Genomic DNA, 20,505 nt, shown 5'->3' on the forward strand with positions numbered 1-20,505 from the left:
CAACTGTCAAGTGTAGAGAAATATGCTAATGTATGCAAAGACTACTGTTCCAGGAAGGCCTTGGCTGAATGTGACCGACACTACACACGTTCTGAGCAAACACCTCGATGATACTATGTGATACTAAATCACTGACTGTATTATTAAGGCGTCTAAATACAAAGCACAAGTGGTTAATGACAGAGTGGCAGTAACTGGAACAAGATATGGTTTGTTTTTTTAAAAGATCTTTTATCTTGAATATGACAACATTGTATGCCAACCTTGACATATTTATTTTGTGCAATAAAATAGCACAGTTACAGTATTCTTATAAAAGCAACAAGGGGTGATACCATTATGCTTTTTAATGCTAAGGGGATATTATGTTAGAAACTAAACAATTTCACTTAGGAGTTCCTGTCTTGGCTCAGTGGTTAACGAATCTGACTAGCATCCATGAGAATATGAGAATACAGGTTCGATCCCTGGCCTTGCTCAGTGGGTTAAGGATCCGGCGTTGCCATGAGCTGTGGTGTAGGTCACAGACACCGATCGGTTCCTGCATTGCTATGGCTGTGGCAGAGGCTGGCAGCTATAATTCCGATTGACCCCTAGCCTGGGAACCTCCTTATGCCCCAGCTGCGGTTCTAAAAACAACAACAACAACAACAACAACAAAAAAAAACAGAGAGAGAGAGAACAGTTTCACTTAAATAATTTAAATCTAGGGATAATTTTATTTTAAACCCATCAACTATCTGGGGTAGTCTTTCTGTTTATCAGTAGAACTTCATTGCTATATGTAATACAAACTAAATTTTTTTTTTTTGGATTTTTTTTTTTGGTCTTTTTTTGTCTTTTTAGGGCCACACCCATGGCATATGGAGGTTCCCAGGCCAGGGGTACAATTGGAGCTACAGCTGCTAGCTTATGCCAGAGCCACAGCAACACCAGATCCTAGCTGAGTCTTCGACCTACACCACAGCTCATGGCAACGCCAGATCCTTAACCCACTCACTGAGCGAGGCCAGGGATTGAACCTGCAACCTCGTGGTTCCTAGTCGGATTCGTTTCTGCTGCGCCATGAGGGGAACTCCAGTAGTACAAAATAATTTAAAATTTTAGGATATTTCTAGGGATTACATAAGTATTTTTAAAAATCCGAATCACATTTTTGTACAATTGATCTTTTACCTTGATGGTTACTTAAATTAAAAGACAACAAAACCCCCACCATATTTTTGTGGGCATTTATGGAAAAAAGTAAATGTAATTAACCTAGACCACAAAGGCACCCACCCAAAATCCACATTGTCATAATTCACATTTATTTATATGCTGTGGGTGCTGGATGGTTAAATGGAGACATCTCAACAATTTGAGATTTGAGATTAAAAACGGGTGGTAATTATACTTGACTAAATAGTGTTAAAAGTTTGGGTAGCTTGCTCTTTTTTAAACTTGTTCTATTTCACTGGATTTTTGGGTAGCTCTCTTTTTAAGACTGGGGATCACATCATGAAGATTCCACAAATGTGGGATAAAAGTATCTACATAAAAAGAAAGCAGTTGGAATTGCACGTTTTGAGAGTGACTTAGCTCCTCACCTTCATCTTGGCCACTACAGTTGGTTTTTTGGTTTTTTTTTTCCTACCTTTCAATGTTGACATACAGGTTTACAGATAAGGTTTCACAGCATTCTGGAATGGAAAGAGGGTGTTGCAAAAGAAATCTTAGTAGAATTAAAAGTTAGAATGAAATCAGTTATTTGCCAAATAACTAAAAGTGATGTTTTCGGGTTTTTTATTTAAGCATATGCAAAAAAGTATTTACTGGGACTTGTTCTAATTAGAGTTATAAAGAAATACTGTGTTTTTTGTTTTTAAATTCCCCTCCTGCCTCTCCTCCCCCCAGCTAAAACTGGATTGTGTGTGTGTGTGTGTGTGTGCGCGCAGAGCGCCTGCGGAGAATAGCACGCATCTTGTAGATCTTAAAAAAAAAAAAAAAAAAGCCAAAAAACCCTGTTTCTTGAATAAACCACTACATTTCTTGAAGTTAAAAAGAATCCCAAAGGAAACAGGAATTAACAGCTCTGGAGCTTGGGTTTTCTTAAAAAAAAATTTTTTTTTTAATTAAAAAAATCCTAATCTCCACGTTTTTTGCTAGGCGAGAACCGAAGTTTGGAGGTAGACGAGCAGGCGAGCGGTTTGCCCGGGCGCAGAGCATGAAGGCCGGGCGGGCGCGGGGAGCGGGCGCCCGCCGCCCGGCGCGGGGGTGAGCGAGAGAGAGAGCGGAGCGCGTGTGGCCGGCGCCGCTCGGCCGGGAGCTCCCGCGCCCGCGCCCCGCGCCCCGCGCCCGCCGCCGCCGCCGCCGCCGCCGCCCCTGGTGCGATGGCGCAGAAACCCCGTTGACAAGGCACTGCTTTTTCATGACGGTGAGTTTCCCTTTGAGTGTATTATAATTTTGTGATAAAAATTTCAAGGAGAAAAAAAAAAAACACACACAACCTCCTTCCTCTGCCTCTTTCCTTCGGGGAGGGGAAAAGCGAGGGAGGGGGGGCTGGAGATCTATCTCCAGACAGACAGAAAAGAAAGAGGAGCAAATTAAACACCGAGTTGCCAAAACCAGGATATTAGGTTTCAGCCCAGAGAGCTATTGGCTAAGGCTGTGTTTTTTTTTTGGGGGGGGTGGGTTTGTGGGTGGGTGATGGTGGTGGTGGGTGGATGTTTAATGGACACGGAGAAAAGGGGAATCGAGTGTTTATGTCTTTCCCAGCGATGCCCGGGCCCCGGGAAGACCAAGTTCAGTGTCTCGGGCGGGGCGCGGGCGGGCAGGGGGCGGCGGGGCCGGGCTGGGGGCGCTTCGGCGGGGTGGGGGCCCGGCGCCTTTTTTTTTTTTTTTTTTTTCCTTTTCCGCGGATGCAAATTTCTGGAGCGGGGAGAGGGAGAGCCTGGGAAGGGGGGTGGCGTGGCGGTTGGTGGTGGGGAGGAGAGGGGAGGGAAGCCTTTTAATGACTCATTGATTGAGCCGGTTTAAAATTAGTTGTGTGCGCGAGTGTGAGTGTGTTTTCCGCCCCCCCGGAGCCGCCGGGAGCCGGGAAGGAGGGAGCGGGGCTCGGCGAGGGGAGGACGGCGCGGCGGGGCCGCGAGCAGGGGGCAGGGAGGGCCAGGAGTGACGGCGGGCGAGGAAGAAAAATAAGCTTTTCCAATCTCCTCCCCTCGGTTTTCCCCCCCTCGTTGCTTTTCTCTCTCGGAAGCTCTTGGGTGTGAATCGCATTTTCTTTCTTCTCGGCAAAATGGACCCCGCGTCCCGAGGGGGGAGGGGAGCGGGCGGGAGGGAGCCGGCGGCGGAGACGGGGTTTATTTTTCTTCCTGGCTTCCTCCTTCCCGCCGCTTGTGCGGGCGGCCGCGGCCGGGAGAGCTTGGGGCCGGCCGACCACCCCGGCCCGGTGCCCGGTTCCCTATCCGGCCCGGTTCCCGGAGCGCGCCTGCCGGCGGGACTGGCCTTTCCCCGTTGCCTCGCTGCCTGGGCCCGAAGCACCACCGACGACCCGCGGCCGGGCCCGAACAAGCCCTCGCGCCGCGCGGAGGACCCGGGGCCCGGCCAGGCGCCTGCTGCGGGGCCCGCGGGGCGGGTCCGAAGAGACGGGAGCTCGGTGGCACTCTTGGCCGAGATTGCGCGGGCCCGACGCGGTTCGCGTCCCCCGCATCGGCCGGGACGCGGGCTCTTGCGGGGGTGGGGTGGGGTGGGGGCGGTTGGAAGGCGCTAAGATGGCGCTGGGCCTGGCCCGTCGCCAGGGCTGGTGGCGCAGTTGCTCCGCGGGCGCCATCTTTCCTGGCGGCGCGGGCGGCGCCCTTCGTGGATGCTTCTCGGCCCCAGCGCTTGGAGGTCCGGGGTGTGGGGGCTCCGCTCCCGGGCCGAATGCCGTACTTGGGCCGGGGGCCGCGTAGCATGGTCCTTCCCGGTGTCCCCAGACCCAAAAGACAAGGCCGCCGGCTCAGAGCGAGAAGGGACTGGGGGCGCCGGCGTCTTGCTGCTTTTACCATTTGCTTTTGAGCGAGGACGTGGGCTGAGGATCGGGCGTTGAAGCCGAGGGGTTCCCTCCCTGAACTTGCTTCCCCCCTCGTCAAAATTGGAGGTGAAGGCTCCTGTCGCCTTCCTAAGGCTGCAGCCTGGACCCTTTGTCTTCCCTGGGCCTGGCTAGGGCAGGGCATGGAGGCTTTTCCTTCATTCTCTTCCAGCTCATTTCGAGAGTAGAGTCAGACAGACCAGGTTATACAATTGCAAAAAAAATTTTTTTAAAGTCTAGGACGGTGTCTGTCTCCCTTTCGGGAATGTGGTTCTGTATAGATCCCTTATGTTAGTTTTAGTTTTTAGTTGGTTGTGTTTTCAAGCAACCCTGGAGAGACATTTCTGTAGTCACATTGTGGGAAGGTGAAGGTTCCAGTGATTAGAAACTTCTTGTTGGCTTTCGTATTACCTATTCCAAATGGTAGTCAATTAAGAATTTCTTAGACCCTGACCAGAAAAACTAAACCTACCTTGAAACACTCCCAGAGACTTTTTTCCTTTCCCTTTCTAAAAATAACCCCCCCAAAGCACTGTATCTTGCTTTAATCTGTGTCTCATCGGTATAAAACTTCTCAGTTCCCCCACTCGATATTTAAAGTATTTCCTTAAAAGCATTCATTTAAGTATTTATTTGTCCTGTAGTAGCTTATATCAAGGTGCGTGTGGGTTTTAACTTTGTTTTCAGTTGTTACTGAAAAGATTATTGGGAGGAAAAAAAAAAGTCTGTAAAGATCTAATCTCTCTAGGAATCCACAGAGATGGAAAGTGAATAGTTAACTTCTGGTGGATAAAAGTAACATAGTGGCACCATTAGGTGTGTCCTTGTATTTATAAACACTGTGGTGCATGTTTCAGGCCCTTTAAGACACACTGTGTATTGAAGACTGTTGTGCCCCGGGAACTGTGCTTGGTGCTTTATTTCTTATTTATTTATCATATCACCCCTGCAGTATTGGTCTTTATTATCTGTTTACCAGGGAAGAAACTAATAATGTGTGCTGAAATAATCGAATTGTTCAAGGTCTTGAAGTTTGAGGTGGTAGAATTGACAGTGGATCTCAAAAGCCATGTTCTTGGCTTTATACCTGTGATTTCCAAATCTGAGCAGAATCTACTGGGGAGATGTAAAATACAGATTTGTAACATTTGCTATCTGTTAGAGACAGTTGGGGTTTTTTTCAAGGGTCTAATGTGCTAGGCAGTCTTAGTTTTAAGCTTCTGATTTTCAATTTCCTGATGTCCCTAACACTCTCCAATTTTGAAATTCCGGCTCATCCAGGATCCCCTAACTCCAAATCTGTAGGGCTGTGTTATTCCAAAACTCTCGGGGTGATGCCATTGTGGCACAGAGACATTCAGAAATCCCTATACTATACTTTGCCTGTGCTGCTGGCTCTGTAATTGGAACTTGAGACTCGAGGTGCTTACCATTTTGTTTCAACACAGTTTTATTGTTCAGGTTATTCTCATTTTCATTTTTCTCCTCTGCTATTTATCAAATTGTTGAAACTATTTACAGAAAGAAAGCTTAAGTATCCTAAGACTTCAGAATCTCAGTACATTTTTTAAAAAGTTGATCATTTCATTTTCTTGAGAAGTTAAATAGCGTATGGGCTTCTAGGTCTAGCCTGGCCATCTAGTTTAGTCAAGACAGCCATCCAACAAAAACAGAATTGAACCTAGGATTGATTAAAAAAAAAAAAAAATAGAAATAGGGTAGAAAAAAATCCTGAAATAAAAACTAGAGATAAATCCTTCAAAGAAAGTGTTCTTTTTCGAATTTGGAATTGGGAAGGTGTCTTTTCGGTTTTAAGAAGTAGAATGGGGAACTTACTCTAATCATGAGACTTCATAAGAACAGAGTATGTGTTAAAGGCACAGAATGTCAGGAAGAAACATCCAGAACAGGTGATAAATAGCTGACCAGACCAAAATGAGAGAGAACCAAGTCAGTGAGGAAATCACTCTGTGGAGCAAGGATCACATATTTTAGTTATTTTGCACTTTTTTTTCTTTATTACCAAATCACTATTGTGATTAGTGATTGCTAGGGGAATGGATGAAAAACTTGAATTTTTGATGCAGGTGTTACAAGTATATTATCTTTGCCTACACCCATATTCCTCTGTCCTTCCACATTTTGAAAAGTTTTATAAAGAGCAGCTGTTGGATACCTGTGTGTTGTCTGTGTCCAGTCTAGACTTTGGGTGGGGGGCGGGAGTTGTAGTCCTTGTCTCATGTGGTTTTTCTCCCCTAGTTTTTCATGGTAAATGCCAGAGTAATTATTTTCTTTGACTAAAATCCAGAAAAGCTTGAAACGAGGGGAAATCTAAAATAAACCAGCTCAGGAGTTCCCGTCATGGTGCAGCGGAAATGAATCCGACTAGGAACTGTGAGGTTGTGGGTTCAATCCCTGGCCTCGCTCAGTGGGTTAAGGATCTGGCATTGCCATGAGCTGTGGTGTAGGTTGCAGGTGCGGCTCGGACCTGGGGTTGCTGTGTCTCTGGCGTAGGCCAGCAGCTACAGCTCCCATTAGACCCCTAGCCTGGGAACGTCCATATGCAGCGGGTGTGGCCCTCAAAAAAAGAGGCAAAAATAAATAAATAAATAAACCTGCTCGGGGGAAAAAGTAGCTTCTTTATTTTAAGCTAGCCATTAGTGAATTTCAAGACAGACAAGATCTCAGCCCTCTTTGAATTTATGGTATGGTGGGGAAAACAGGAAATAAGTAAACACAAATAATCAAAATAATTTCTGATTAAGAAAAATTATTAGAAGTGAATAAGCTGGTGGATCTAAAAGAGTGAATTGTAGAGGATGACTATTTTGGCTAGTAAGAGTCAAGGAGCGTCCCTTTGAAAAGGTGACATTTGAGCTGAGACTTGAAGCACGAGCTTGTGCTAGCCATATGAAAAGCTGGGGAGACATTCCTGGCCTGGTAACAAGTGCAGAGACCTGAAAGGCACAGACGGGCATGGGTGTTGGAATGGAAGGAAGCAAGAAGAAAATGGAATGAGATGGAGTTAGATTGTGCAGGGCTTCTTGTATTGAGGTGTCCGAGGGTTGGGGGCTTTTATTTTAATGAAATGAGAAATGAAGTCCTGCTGTAGTGCAGCCAGTTAAGGATCCAGCATTGTCTCTGCAATAGCACAGATTCCATCCTCTGGCCCAGCACAGTGGGTTAAGGATTGGGTGTTGCTGCAGCTGTGGTGTAGGTTGTAGCTGTAGCTCAGATTCAATCCCTGGTCCAGGAACTTCATATGCCATAAGTATGACCAAAAATGAAAAAATGAGAATCTATTCTAGGGCTTCAATTAAGGCAGTGGTATGTTTTTGTTTTTAAACATCACTGGCCCCACCGTGGCACAGTGGAAATGAATCCAACTAGGAACCATGAGGTTGCAGGTTCAATCCCTGGCCTTGCTCAGTGGGTTAAGGATCTGGCGTTGCCATGAGCTGTGGTGTAGGTCGCAGACTCGGCTTGGATCCCGTGTTGCTGTGGCTGTGGTGTAGACCGGCTGCTACAACTCCGATTGGACCCTAGCCTGGGAACCTCCACATGCCGCAGAGGCAGCCCTAGAAATGGCAAAAAAAAAAAAAAAAAAAAGACCTTAAAATAAAATAAATTAAACATAACTGGCTGCTCTATGAAGCAAGAGAGGAAGCAGAGAGGTCAGTTAAGAGGCTATTGGCAGTGGTCAGCCCAAGATTGATAGTATGATGGCAGTGGAGACGGAGCAGCCTAGATGAAGTTTCAATTGGAAATATTTGATTACTGGGGAGTTCTGCCGTGGCACAGTGGATTAAGACTCTGACTGCAGCAGCTTGGGTACAGGTTCAATTCCCAGCCTGGAGCAGTAGCTTAAAGGATCTGACATTGCTGCTCGATTCAGCCCCCCCCCCCCCCCCCGAGCGCCCCAGATCTTCCATATACTGTGGGTGTGGCCATTAAAAAAAAATGTTTTCTTACTGGATTGGCTGTGGAGAAAGATGGAGGAATTAAGGATACCTTTGGGTTCGTGGCCTGAGCCTTGATGGTTGATGGTGCCATCTGCTGGTAGAGAAGATCGGGAGAGGAGGAACGAGGAGGGTGGGTAACTGGAGTTCTATGTGGAACCTGTTAGGTTTTTGAAATACTTGTGAGTCAACCAAGTGGAAAGTCAAGAAGGCGAGTTTTCAAGTTGAGCTAAGAGGAGTGACATAAATTTGGGGAGTCACAAGCTCAGAGATGGTATGTCATGGAACTGTTCGGATCATAGAAAACTTAGGCTCAACCTCTAAAAGTTCTAGTGGGTGAAGGATGGGCAAAGGAAACTAAGAAGGATTAGTATTAAAGCAGGAGGGTGAATTATCCTTTTCAGGAAAAGAGGGAATGGTCTGCTTTGCCAAATGCTACTGAGAAGTTTTTGAGAACAGTGAGGATAGATTCCTCTTGGATCTGGCGCTCTGTCTCTCATTTTTTAGGGCTATGCCTGCGGCATATAAAAGTTCTCTGGCTAGGGGACAAATTGGAGCTATAGCAGCCGACCACCTCAGCTCACGGCAACGCCAGATCCTTAACCCACTGATCAAGGCCAGGGATTGAACCCGCGTCCTTGTGGATACTAGTTGGGTTTGTTACTGCTGAGCCACAATGGGAACTCCTCTCTTTTATTTATTTATTTATTTATTTATTTTGGTTGGGCCCACAGCATGCAGAAGTTCTGGGGCCAGGGATTGAACCCATGCCACAGCAGTGACAACTCTGGATCCTTAACCAGTTGACCACAAGGGAACTCAGGATTTGCTCTCTTGACAGGTAGTTTCAGTGGCGTTCAGGGATGGAAGCCACATTGGAATGTATTGAGGGAATGGAGTGAAGTGACTGTAAACCACTTGTTAGGAAAGTTTTGCTGTAAAGGACAGAACCGCACAGCAATGGCTGGAGAGAGAGGTGGGGTCAGGGAAGAGCACTTTTTTTTTTCCTTTTTTTTTTTTTTTGTGTGTGTTTTGTCTTTTTAGGGCTGCACCAGCGGCATATGGAGGTTGCCAGGCTAGGGGTCTAATCGGAGCTGTAGCTGCCGGCCTACGCCACAGCCATAGCAACCCTAGATCCGAGCCGCAGCTGAGACATATACCACAGCTCTCGGCAACGCCGGATCCTCAACCCACTGAGCGAGGCCAGGGATCAAACCTGCAACTTCATGGTTTCCAGTCGGATTCATCTCCGCTGTGCCATGACGGGAACGCCTCTTTTTTTTTTTTTTTTTTTGTCTTTTTGCTATTTCTTGGGCCGCTCCTGCGGCATATGGAGGTTCCCAGGCTAGAGGTCCAATCGGAGCTGTAGCCACCGGCCTACGCCAGGGCCACAGCAACACAGGATCCGAGCCGCGTCTGCAACCTACACCACAGCTCACGGCAACGCCGGATCGTTAACCCACTGAGCAAGGGCAGGGACCGAACCCACAACCTCATGGTTCCTAGTCGGATTCGTTAACCACTGCGCCACGACGGGAACTCCTTTTTTTTTTTTTTTTTAAATGATGGAAAATAGAAGAGCATTTTCAAATAAGCTAGTGAGACTATCTGATAGAGACTGTGGCAGAAGAGAGATAATACTACCAAAGGAGCAAAATTCTTGAAGAGAGAAGGAATTCAAGAAGAGGGCTTGCCTTTGGTGGAGCAAGATGTCTTACAGTATAGCAGGAGAGAAGGCAGGTTTCGGAATTGGAGGTGGAGTACGGGACTTCCTGCTCTCATGGCTTCTGTTTTCTCCGTGAAGTCTGACACAGGGCCAGCAGCTGGAAGGGAGAAGGAATGTGGATGGTTTGAGAAGGACACTTTGCCTTGGACAGCAGGACAGTGAGCTCACTGGGGCATGAGGTAGGATTGCTAGGTATTATTGACTGTCTGGATGCAGCCTGGGGGGCGGGATCTGAATTTAAGGTGAAACCAATCAACCCAGTTAGTGTGTGGCATTTTCCCACCAACATTCATCTGATACAAGGGAGACAGAGCAGCCAGGTGATCAGTTCAGCCAAGATTGGCATTTTGCCCCCCAGCTGTGATTGGATGCCAGAGGGTGATTAACAGTGAGGAACCTTGGAATATTGTCAGGGTAGGAAAGCAAGAGAAGATAATGGAGCTGGGGGTGAAGGTAACCATGAAAATCATTTTTGGTTAATAAGTGAGTTAATGGGTAGAGAATTTCAACCAAGGATGATGAAAAAGTGGAGCTGGATAGTGACAGCAGTTGCACAATAATGTAAATGTACCTAAAGTGAATGAACTGTCCACTTACATGGTAAATCTTATGTGTGTTTAATTAATTTAAAAATGAATTAACATTTAAACATTTGTGGCAGGTACAGATGTTATTTGCACAGGGTTTTGGACTATTTGCAGAGTACTCTTTTCTGTGGAAGAAAGTAGCTTTAGAAACCAAATCTCAAGTTATTGAGACTAAAGAAGGAGGGTATCCCCTCTTATCGTGAGTAGGCGTAACAGTCACCTATAGACACAAATCCTGGAGTGGGACAAAGTAGTATTTGTTTCCCTGTTCCTTGTTATTCTAGGTCTTTAGCATAGCATTTAAGACAAGATGGGCGCTCAGTAAACACTTGCTGACTAAATACCTAAGACAACCCAGGAGTTCCCATTGTGGCTCTGAGGGTTAAGACGCTGACAGTATCCATGAGGATGTGGATTTGATCCTTGGCCTCACTGAGTAGGTTAAGGATCCAGTGTTGCCGTGAGCTGTGGTGTAGGTTGCAGGTGCGGCTCAGATCTGGCGTTGCTGTGGCTGTGGTGCAGGCCAGAGCTGCAGCTCTGATTCAACCCCTAGCCTGGGAACTTCCATATGCCTGGGGTGCAGGCCCTAAAAAAAAAAAAAGGCAAGAGTAGAATCATAGGAACCAAGGAAAAAACTAGTTTTGAGATGAGTAAAGATCAGCAATGCCTTATATGTTCTGATCTCTGTGGGTAAGGGAAAAATCAGATTAAAGGGAGGGAGAGAACTAGAGGAAATTAGTATATATATATTTTTAATTCAGATAATACCAAGTAGAAGTGTGTAGCACTCCCCTTTCTTTATTCTTTCTTTGGGAACGCTGTCATTCGTCTTTTTTTTTTTTGCTTTTTAGGGCTGCACCTATGGCATATGGAGGTTCCCAGGCTAGGGGTCTAATTGGAGCTGCAGCTGCCGGCCACAGCCACAGCCACAGCAGTGCAGTATCTGAGCTGCATCTGTGACCTACACGACAGCTTACAGCAACACCAGATCCTTAACCCGCTGAACAAGGCCAGGGGTGGAACCTGCGTCCTCACGGTTCCTAGTCGGGTTCATTTCTCCTGCACCATGATGGGAAATCCTTTTGTGCATCTTTTCATAAGGTTCCTCTGTTCCCCACATTGCCTACAGAAAGTAACCGTGAAGTATAATTAGAGGAGAGTAGGGTAGATGATCGGATTCCAAATGGAGGTCTGTGGTCTTTGCTGAGGAGATAGCAAGGTCATTTGTCAAGCGCAGAGGCAAAAGGTCTTGAGTTTGAGAGCAGTAGATTTGTGGGATGTACTGTAGATGGAGGACGATTGAATAAAGGGAATGGTACTTAGCTACACTGAGGCCATGTGAATTCAGTGACGTAGCAGTTCCATCTGCAGGGCCTGGGGATCACCAATGTTGTACAGCAGAAGTGGAAATACGGTGGGGGAGGGGGCTGGCAGAAAGGAGGGGGTGGCTAGATGAATGCGGACAAGTGGGAGAGCTGTGACCCAGGAGGAATGAGGTGTGGCTTTAAAGGAAAGCTCTAAATGGAGACCTCGTCAGTGTTCTCTGGCTGCGTGGAGGTGGGCCCAGGAGGTCACCCAGCTGGGATGGCTTGCCCAGGTGTCGTGCAGTCAAGAGTGCCTGGGACTGTCACCATTCGTTGTTCTGTGGGAAAGTAGAAGACAGAGGTCTTGGGGAGAAGAAGCTAGGGGCTTTGAGCTCTTTTCCCTTTACCTCGAATGTGCTTCCCTTCAGGAAAAGATCCTGAGGCCTCACTCTACCAGATCTTAAACCTGAGTTTCCCTTCCCCTTAATCCTAATCACCTTTTTTTTTTGGCCTTTTCTTGGGCCGCTCCCACGGCATATGGAGGTTCCCAGGCAAGGGGTCGAATCAGAGCTGTAGCCACTGGCCTACACCACAGCCACAGCAATGCCAGATCTGAGCCGCATTTGCAAACTACGCCACAGCTCACAGCAACACCGGATCTAATCAACTTCAATTTATGTAGTTGTGATTTAATTACACATTTCATTTTAATAAAGTTGTAAAATTGAACAGTTTCTGTTTTTGTGGGTTCTTTGGCTTATCTTGCAAACACAGTGAACACTCATAACACCTGAAATAAAAACCCTGAACATGAGAATGCGAAGGGAATGAGGTATGAAAGGTGTTACCTTTATAGGAAAAGCTTATCTCAGTTCAGCCAAAATCCAGCAACTTCCTTGTATCATCAGAAATTAAACATGGTGTCCTGATCTGTAATTGAAGCATTTTCACAAGAAAGAAGATGGGGGAAAGGAGAAATAATATTTGTTAAACCTTGACATTATTTCAGGCCCCAGTGGGTGTTTGGGTGTTTATCATTATTAAATTCTCGCAATACTCAATAGGTAGATTTGTCTCCATTTTATGTATAATGAAACTGAGGTTTAGAAATTAAGAAAAAAATCTTGCCCAAGGTTACGTTACTAAGGGGCAGAACTAGGGTTTGAATATATTCTGCAGATCCATGCATCATGTTTTGCCATTACTAATACCATTCAATCTGTAAATGCCTACTAGTTAAAACATTTTGAGGTCCTAAAATTGGATAAACTTTGTTTAAGTAGGAGTTATAAGAAAAAGTAGTGTTGTATTGATAAAAGTGGTAACCAAAAAACCCAGAATCTTATGTTGATACTCAGATTTTAGGTCACAGCAGTTATTCTGCTCCTTCTGCAGGTAATTCAGTTTTTATTTGCATAGTATGGTGACCCAAACATGGGGCCCATTTTAGCTCTGAACTTGGGGGCAATCAGTGATGAATCATATCTTTTACTTACAAAATCCTGACTGGAAAAGTGAAAACTTAGAACCTTAGTTAAACATGATGTGCTGCAGCTCAAGTTGATCTCTTGCTTGGAATGTTGTCAGTGTCATAAGCATACTAATCATAGTATAGATTTTTGGGAAAAATACTAATTTACAAATTTGTGGTTCACATTAAAGAGGCCATTCTTTTTGAAAGAGGCCATACTGTGGGTTGAATATAAGGCCAGTAAGATAACATGTCAAAGGGATTTTTCCCTTCTTGACTTTCTGAGAAAGCTTAGCCCTGAGGCACAACAGTAATAAAAGCTCATGAAACACCTTGTGGATTTTTTTAGTTCGCTGAGGCTGACCTACAGCTCTTGAGTGTTAAGTTGCTCTCTGAACAGTCTGAGGCAGTGCGTGAGTTCTTCATGCCAGGCTGCCAGGACTAACTTGAATTTTCCTCCTCCCCCGATGAGAACCAGCCTTCTCACTACTTATTAGTGGTAAGCCTAAATTGGGGAGATAAAGAATTTCAAAATCTTGTGGTAAATGTAATGTGGAAGAGACTTTCAAAATTTGTTATGTAGACTAAATATTTCAAACATAACTATTGAGACTTCTATGTATGAAAATCATCCATCCTTAAAAGCTGCTTATAGTGGATTTCTGATTTTTATTGTAAGTTTTTTAAAAAGATAATCTATTTATCTGGTTTCTTGGTTAAGTTTTTCAGAATTTGTATTCAGCTCTCCTTAGAGAATATTTTACTGTGTTAGAGCCATCCCTAACAGTGAATTTTTAGTAATAATTTTTGAAGCTCTGAGCATCTCCCCTGAATTAAAAAAAAAAAAAATGCCATAGTTGGTGAATGTTTAGTTTTTGTTTTTGTTTTTTTTTAATCTTTTTGCCATTTCTTGGGCCGCTTCTGCAGCATATGGAGGTTCCCAGGCTAGGGGTCTAATCGCAGCTGTAGCCACCAGCCTACGCCAGATCCACAGCAACGCAGGATCCGAGCTGCATCTGTGACCCACAACACAGCTCACAGCAACGCCAGATCCTTAACCCACTGAGCAAGGCCAGGGACCAAACCTGAAACTTCATGGTTCCTAGTCGGATTCGTTAACTACTGAGCCATGACGGGAACTCCGGTGAATGTTTAGTTTTAATGTAATGTATGTGAAGGTTGGATGACTAAAATAACTTAGAGCAGTTTATAATTTATTCTTTTCAGAAATTATTTCTCAATAACTGGTAGAACTGGAGGAGTTCCCTGGTGGCTCAGTGGGGTATGGATCTGGCATTGTCACTGCTGTGGCTCATATTGCTGCTGTGGTACAGGTTTGATCCCTAGCCCATGAACTTCCTCATGCCAAGGGCACAGCCCCCCCCCCCCCCCAAATAGTAGAAGTGGAGAAACATGGATGGCATTCTAAGATATTAAAATGTTTATATTTGTGTTTGGCAAACAAAGGTATTACATACAAAGTTAGAATTACTGTAAGAGAAAGTTTTCTAGGAGTTCCTGTCGTGGCACAGCGGAAACGAATCTGACTGGGAACAATGAGGTTGCGGGTTCAATCCCTGACCTTGCTCAGTGGGTTAAGGACCCAGCGTTGCCATGAGCTGTGGTGTGGGTCTCAGATGCGGCTTGGATCCCTGTTGCTGTGGCTCTTGCATAGGCCGTCATTTACAGCTCCAATTAGACCCCTAGCTTGGGACCTCAATATTGCCATGGGTGTGGACCTAAAAAGACAAAAAAAAAAATTTTTTTTCTAGAGCAAATTTTAGTTTTTAAATTGAACTTAACCTGGGAAGTAGACTAGTAGATTTTTTTTTTTAATGTGGAGAAATGTCTTCAGATTTAGAAGTAACTCTTTCCATGTATAAAGACTGTTATCCACAAGAAAATCAGATTTTTTTTTTCTCCTGATTAATGAGAGTAAGTTATTTTTGATTGTGTGGTTTTAATTTAGAAGTATTTCTCTTATTTAAAATAAAAATGAATGTTGCTATATTCAGATTTGTTTTAACTCTATTTCCTAGAAGTACAAAGAAATAGAAATAAGAAGTAAGAATAAACTGACCAAAATGTTTGTATTCCGATTCTCCACATCTGTGAGAATCTTAGGATTGGAGACATCCATGAGAGTCCCACCCTTTTTTTTTTTTTTAGGTGTGATCATGCTTAAAAGATGCAGATTTATGACTGGGGATATTTGGAGCTGTTTCTCTCCATAAACCTCAAGATAGCTCACTTCATTTATTTATTTTAGGTATTTCTTTTTATTGATCTAGTTTTATAAAATAAACGGTAAATTATTATTTTTTTAAATGGCTGCACCCATGGCATGTGGAAGTTCTTGCACCAGGGTTTGAATCCATGCTGCAGCTGCAACCTACACCTAAGCTGTAGCACCATTGGATCCCTTTAACACATCGTGCCAGGTGGGGCATCAAACCCACACCTCTGCAGCGACCTGAGCCACTGCAGTGGGATTCTTAATCCACTTCACCCAAGTGGGATTGCCTGATTTTTTTTTTTTTTTGAGTATAATTGATTTACAGTGTTGTGTCAATTTCTGCTGTACAGCATAGTGACCCAGTCATACGGATGTATACATTCTTTTTATCATACTGTCTTCCATCATGTTCTACCCCAAGAGACTGGACATAGTTCCCTGTGTCCTGAATTTTTTTTTTTTTTTTTTTTTTTTTGCTGCTTTTTAAGGCCACACTTTCAGCTTATGGAAGTTCCCAGGTGAGGGGTCGATTGGAGCTGCAGGTGCCAGCCTGTGCCACAGAAACTCAGGATCTGAACCATGTCTGCAGTCTACGCCATTGCTCAGGCAGGATCCCCAGTCCACTGAGTGAGGCCAGGGATCAAACCCACATCCTCATGGATATTAGTCAGGTTTGTAACTCACTGAGCCACAACTGGAATTCGTGATTCCTATTTTTCTTTTGAGCCCACTTCTCCCTCCAACTAGTGCCCTAATTCTTTGCTTCTCTAGGGTTGTTTGTTTGGGGGAGTTGTTTTTGTTTTTTAATTTTTGAAACTATTTCCCTTGTGGAGTCCCCTGGTGGCCTAGTGGTTACGGATCTGGCGGTGTCACTGCTGTGGCACCTGGTTTGATCCCTGGCTGGGGAACTTCCACATGCTGTGGGGGCAGCCCCCAAAAAACCCAAAACCAAAAAAACCTGTTTTACTTGCTTCTCTTTATTAGTCTGACTTTATTTGCCACATGATATACTTTGGATTCTTTTGTCACAGCATATATTATGTAGCTAAAATAATCTGAAAGTAAATGTCCAAAGAGAATAATACAAAGAAAAATGGAATTTGGGTAACAATGTTGTTTGAAAAAGAGGAATAGGGAGAGCCTTAACTTACTTAGAAATGTAAAATGCTGGGCATACCAGCAAAGATTTACTTCTCTTTTGAATATATTTTATGCATAATAAATTATTACTGTACATTTTTTTTTCATTTGCACTGTCACGTTAAAATTTTAAAATTAAAAATTCTCTTGTGGTGCAGTGACATTGAAAAGAAAAAACATTTGACATTAACCTTTTATTTTTGTCATACATTACATAACTGCTCAACTCAATTATTTAAAATATGTTCTCTGTTCCAGTTACCTTACTATCCAAACATTACATTGAGCTTGACTCTCAAGAATGTCTTCAGACATGTGAACATCCCAAAGCAAATATTTTCTTTTCAGAGCATGACATGGATTTGCTATCATGTATATGCTTTATCTTATATACCTTTAAAATATTTTCCATCCTTTTAAGATTAATTTAAAATTTAAAATATTCTGAGGTTTTTTCTTATACTGCTTTCCAGAAAACTTCCATATGCCACAGGTGCAGCCCTAAAAAGACAAAACAAAAACAAAAAACCCACAGAATATTAGCTCGGGCTGCTGTAATGAAATGCCGTTGATCCTTGAGCATTGTGGGTTTGAACTGCATGGGTCCACATATGTGTGGTTGTCTTTTTTTCTGAATACACATGACAAGCACAACATGATCCACAGTTGGTTGAATCTGCAGATACAGAGCAACTGCCTATATAGAAGACCCACTATAAAGTTATATGCAGAGTTTTGACCGTGCAGATAGTGCTCCAACCCCGGAGTTGTTCAAGGGCCGCTTGAGTGGCTTAAACAACAGAAACTTATTTTCTCCCAGTTCTAGAGGCTGAGCAGTCCAAGATCAGGGTGCCAGCCAGTTGGCTTGATGGGGAAGGCCCTCTTCCTGGCTTGCAGACCACAGCCTTCTTACTGTCATCACCTGAGCTCTGCAGTCTCTTCCTTCTTCAAGAGCACCAGCCGTCTTGGATTAGGGCTCTACCCCCGTGAGCTCATCTAACCTTAATTACTTCCTAAAAACCTCGTCTCTAAATCCAGTCATATCAGGGCTTAGAGTTTCAACCTGAGTTGTAGGGGGAACACAGTTCAGCCCTTGGCAGTTTCCTCTAGGCAGCGGAATCCTAAGTGATCTTCGTTTTCTTTATACATTTTCATACTTTTCAAACATTCTGCAGTTGAGAGTGATGGTGAAACTTGGTTCTGCTTCTAGATTCCACTTACATAAGTTACCTAGTAGTCACATTCATAGGGACAGAAATAGAACAGTGGTTGCCAAGGGCCGGGCGGGGGGGGAGCGGGTAAGGGGGAGTTAGCAGTTAATGGGTATGGTTTCAGTTTTGCAAGATGAAAAGCCTTCTGGAGATGGATGGTGGTGATGGTTGCACAACAGTGTGAATGTGCTTAATACTACCGAACTGTACACTTAAAAATGATTAAGATGGTGAGTTTCACATTACATGTATTTTACCACAAATAGACACACAAAAATTCCCAGCCTCTCCAAAAGAAAGGGACCCCCAAAACTTTTTTAAAAATGTATAGCTTTTGGAGTTAAACAGATTGGGTGTAAGCAGTAGCTCTGTGTTGATACAGTGGTTTTCAAACATAAATGTGCGTCAGGATTACCCGGGTGGCTTGTTTGACACCTCCCAGAGTTCCTGATCCCATAGGTCTGGGATGGGCCTGAGAGTTGGGGGTTTTATCAAACGCCCAGGTAACTGAGAGCCTAGAACAAGTCTTGATTTCCTGTTTATAAAAATGAACCACGAGTTCCTTTTGTGGTTTAGCAGTTAAGGAACCCAACTGGCATCCATGGGGACTTGGGTTCAATCCCTGGCCTTGCTCAGAGGGTTAAGGATCCAGCATTGCTATGAGCTGTGGTGTAGGTTGCAGACACGGCTCCGATCCTGCATTGCTGTGGCTCTGGCATAGGCCGGGGGCTACATTTTTAATTGGACCCCTCGCCTGGGAACCTCTATCTGCTGTGGGCATGTCCCTAAAAAGACAAAAAAGACCCCCCCTCAAAAAAATGGGGCTATAACCAGTTGGGAGGCTTATGTGAGAGTTCAGGAGTTCTCAGTACCATTTTTAGTTTTGTAGCAAGTAGTTTGCTTTTTCTTCAGATAATTTCCTTTGGATTTTTTTTCTCATGTATTTGAGATCATTTTACACAAACATGAAGAAATAACTTATTTTTAGAAACATATATTAAAGTCCTTTGCTTACATGTGAGTGGCATGTACAATCAGAAGATTAGGACTAGACTCGGGTTATTTTTTTGGAACTGATACTTAAATCAACTTTTTTCCTTTTCCAAATTAAATCTGTATGTTTGTGTGTATGTGTGTGTGTGTGTGTGGAGAGGGTTAAATTCTGGTGAAAAGGATTACGGCAATTCTGTTTCCTCTATCCCCCCCTCCATCATTAAAAAAAAAAAATCCCATAAATAAAAACTTCTTGGAAGCCGTCCATATATAAATAAATATTATTCATACCTCTTCACCTGTTCTTAACTCTTAAAGATTTCTACCATGTGGCTATCCATAAGGGCCAACAAGGGCCAAAGAGCCTCTAGGCCAGTGTTTTTCCTAAACTATATTCTATAAAATTCTCTAGACCTAAACTATCCAATATGGTGGCCATTAGTGCTTGAAATACACCAGTTGCAGTGTGCTGTGAGTGTAAATCAGATTTTGTAGACTTGTGTATGAAAAAAGAGGATGTAAAATATCTCATTATAATTATATTGCATGTTGAAATGATTATCTAAATAAATACTAAATTTTTAAAAACTTTAAATTTTGTCCAAAATAGTTTTGGAGTCTTCTGGATGAAATAAAATACAGTTGACCCTTGAACAATGAGAGAGGAGCTCCAATCCCCTATGCAGTAAAAAATACACACATAAGAGTTCCCACTGTGGCACAGTGGGTTAATGACCCTGCTTGTCTCTGTGATGTCACCAGTTCGATCACTGGCTCAGTACAGTGGGTTAAAGGATCCGATACTGCCACAGCTGCGGCAGCTGTGGCTTCAATTCATTCCCTGGCTGGGGAACTTCCATATGACAAGGGTGTGACCATTGAAAAAAAAAAAATCTGGAGTTCCCATGTGGCGCAGCGGAAATGAATCCAACTAGGAACCAAGAGGTTTTGGGTTCGATCCCTGACCTCGCTCAGTGGGTTGAGGATCTGGCGTTGCCTTGATCAGTGGTGTAGATTGCAGACGCAGCTCGGATCTGGCGTTGCTGTGGTTCTGGCATAGGCTCAGTGGCTACAGCTCCCATTAGACCCGTAGCCTGGGAACCTCCTTTTGCCGCAGGTGCTGCCCTAAAAAGGACAAAAGACCAAAAAAAAAAAAAAAAATCCACATATAACTTTCTCTTCCCTCAAAACTTAATAATCTACTGGTGAATGGAAGCCTCACTGATAACATACAGTCAATTAACATATATTTGGGGAGTTCCCATTGAGGCTCAGCAGGTTAACAACCTGACTAGTATTCATGAGGAAATGGGTTCCATCCCTGGCCTTGCTCAGTGGGTTAAGGACCTGGCGCTGCCGTGAGCTATGGTGTAGATCTCAGACATGGATCTGGTGTTGCTGTGGCTGTGGTGTAGGTCAGGAGCTGCAGCTCTGATCTTACCCCTATCCCAGGAACTTCCATATGCCACATGTTTGGGCCTAAAAAGAAAAGAAAAAAAAAAAATCGTTTGGGAGTTCCCATTGTGGCTCAGTGGAAATGAATCTGACTGGCACCCATGATGACACAGGTTCAATCCCTGGCCTCACTCAGTGGGTTAAGGATCTGGCATTGCCATGAGCTGTGGGGTAGGTTGTAGATACAGCTCAGATCTGACTTTGCTGTGGTTGTGGTATAGGCCAGTGGCTACAGCTTTGATTCGACCCCTAGCCTGGGAACCTCCATGTGGCTCAGGTACAGCCCTAAAAAGACAACAACAACAACAAATATGGAAGAAAAAGAACATTTAGAGTACTGTACTGTAAATACCCATACTGTAAGTTTACCAT

At 44.1% G+C, this 20,505-nt stretch overlaps 1 protein-coding gene across 4 annotated transcripts in view; it reads left to right on the top strand.

Moving 5' to 3' along the window:
- Positions 1,047-20,505, top strand: part of BICRAL (BRD4 interacting chromatin remodeling complex associated protein like) — an 81,447-nt gene continuing 61,988 nt past the window's right edge. For 2 of the 4 annotated variants that reach the window (XM_021098729.1, XM_021098728.1), the window contains exon 1: positions 1,047-2,416. The gene's annotated coding sequence lies outside the window, so the exon portion shown is untranslated. Of the gene's footprint in view, positions 2,417-9,531; positions 9,916-20,505 lie in introns of those variants that run through there. The other 2 variants (XM_021098730.1, XM_021098731.1) reach the window with 1 other exon arrangement.

This window comes from Sus scrofa, chromosome 7, assembly GCF_000003025.6.
Source record: "Sus scrofa isolate TJ Tabasco breed Duroc chromosome 7, Sscrofa11.1, whole genome shotgun sequence".
In the NCBI taxonomy this organism is placed as follows: domain Eukaryota; kingdom Metazoa; phylum Chordata; class Mammalia; order Artiodactyla; family Suidae; genus Sus; species Sus scrofa.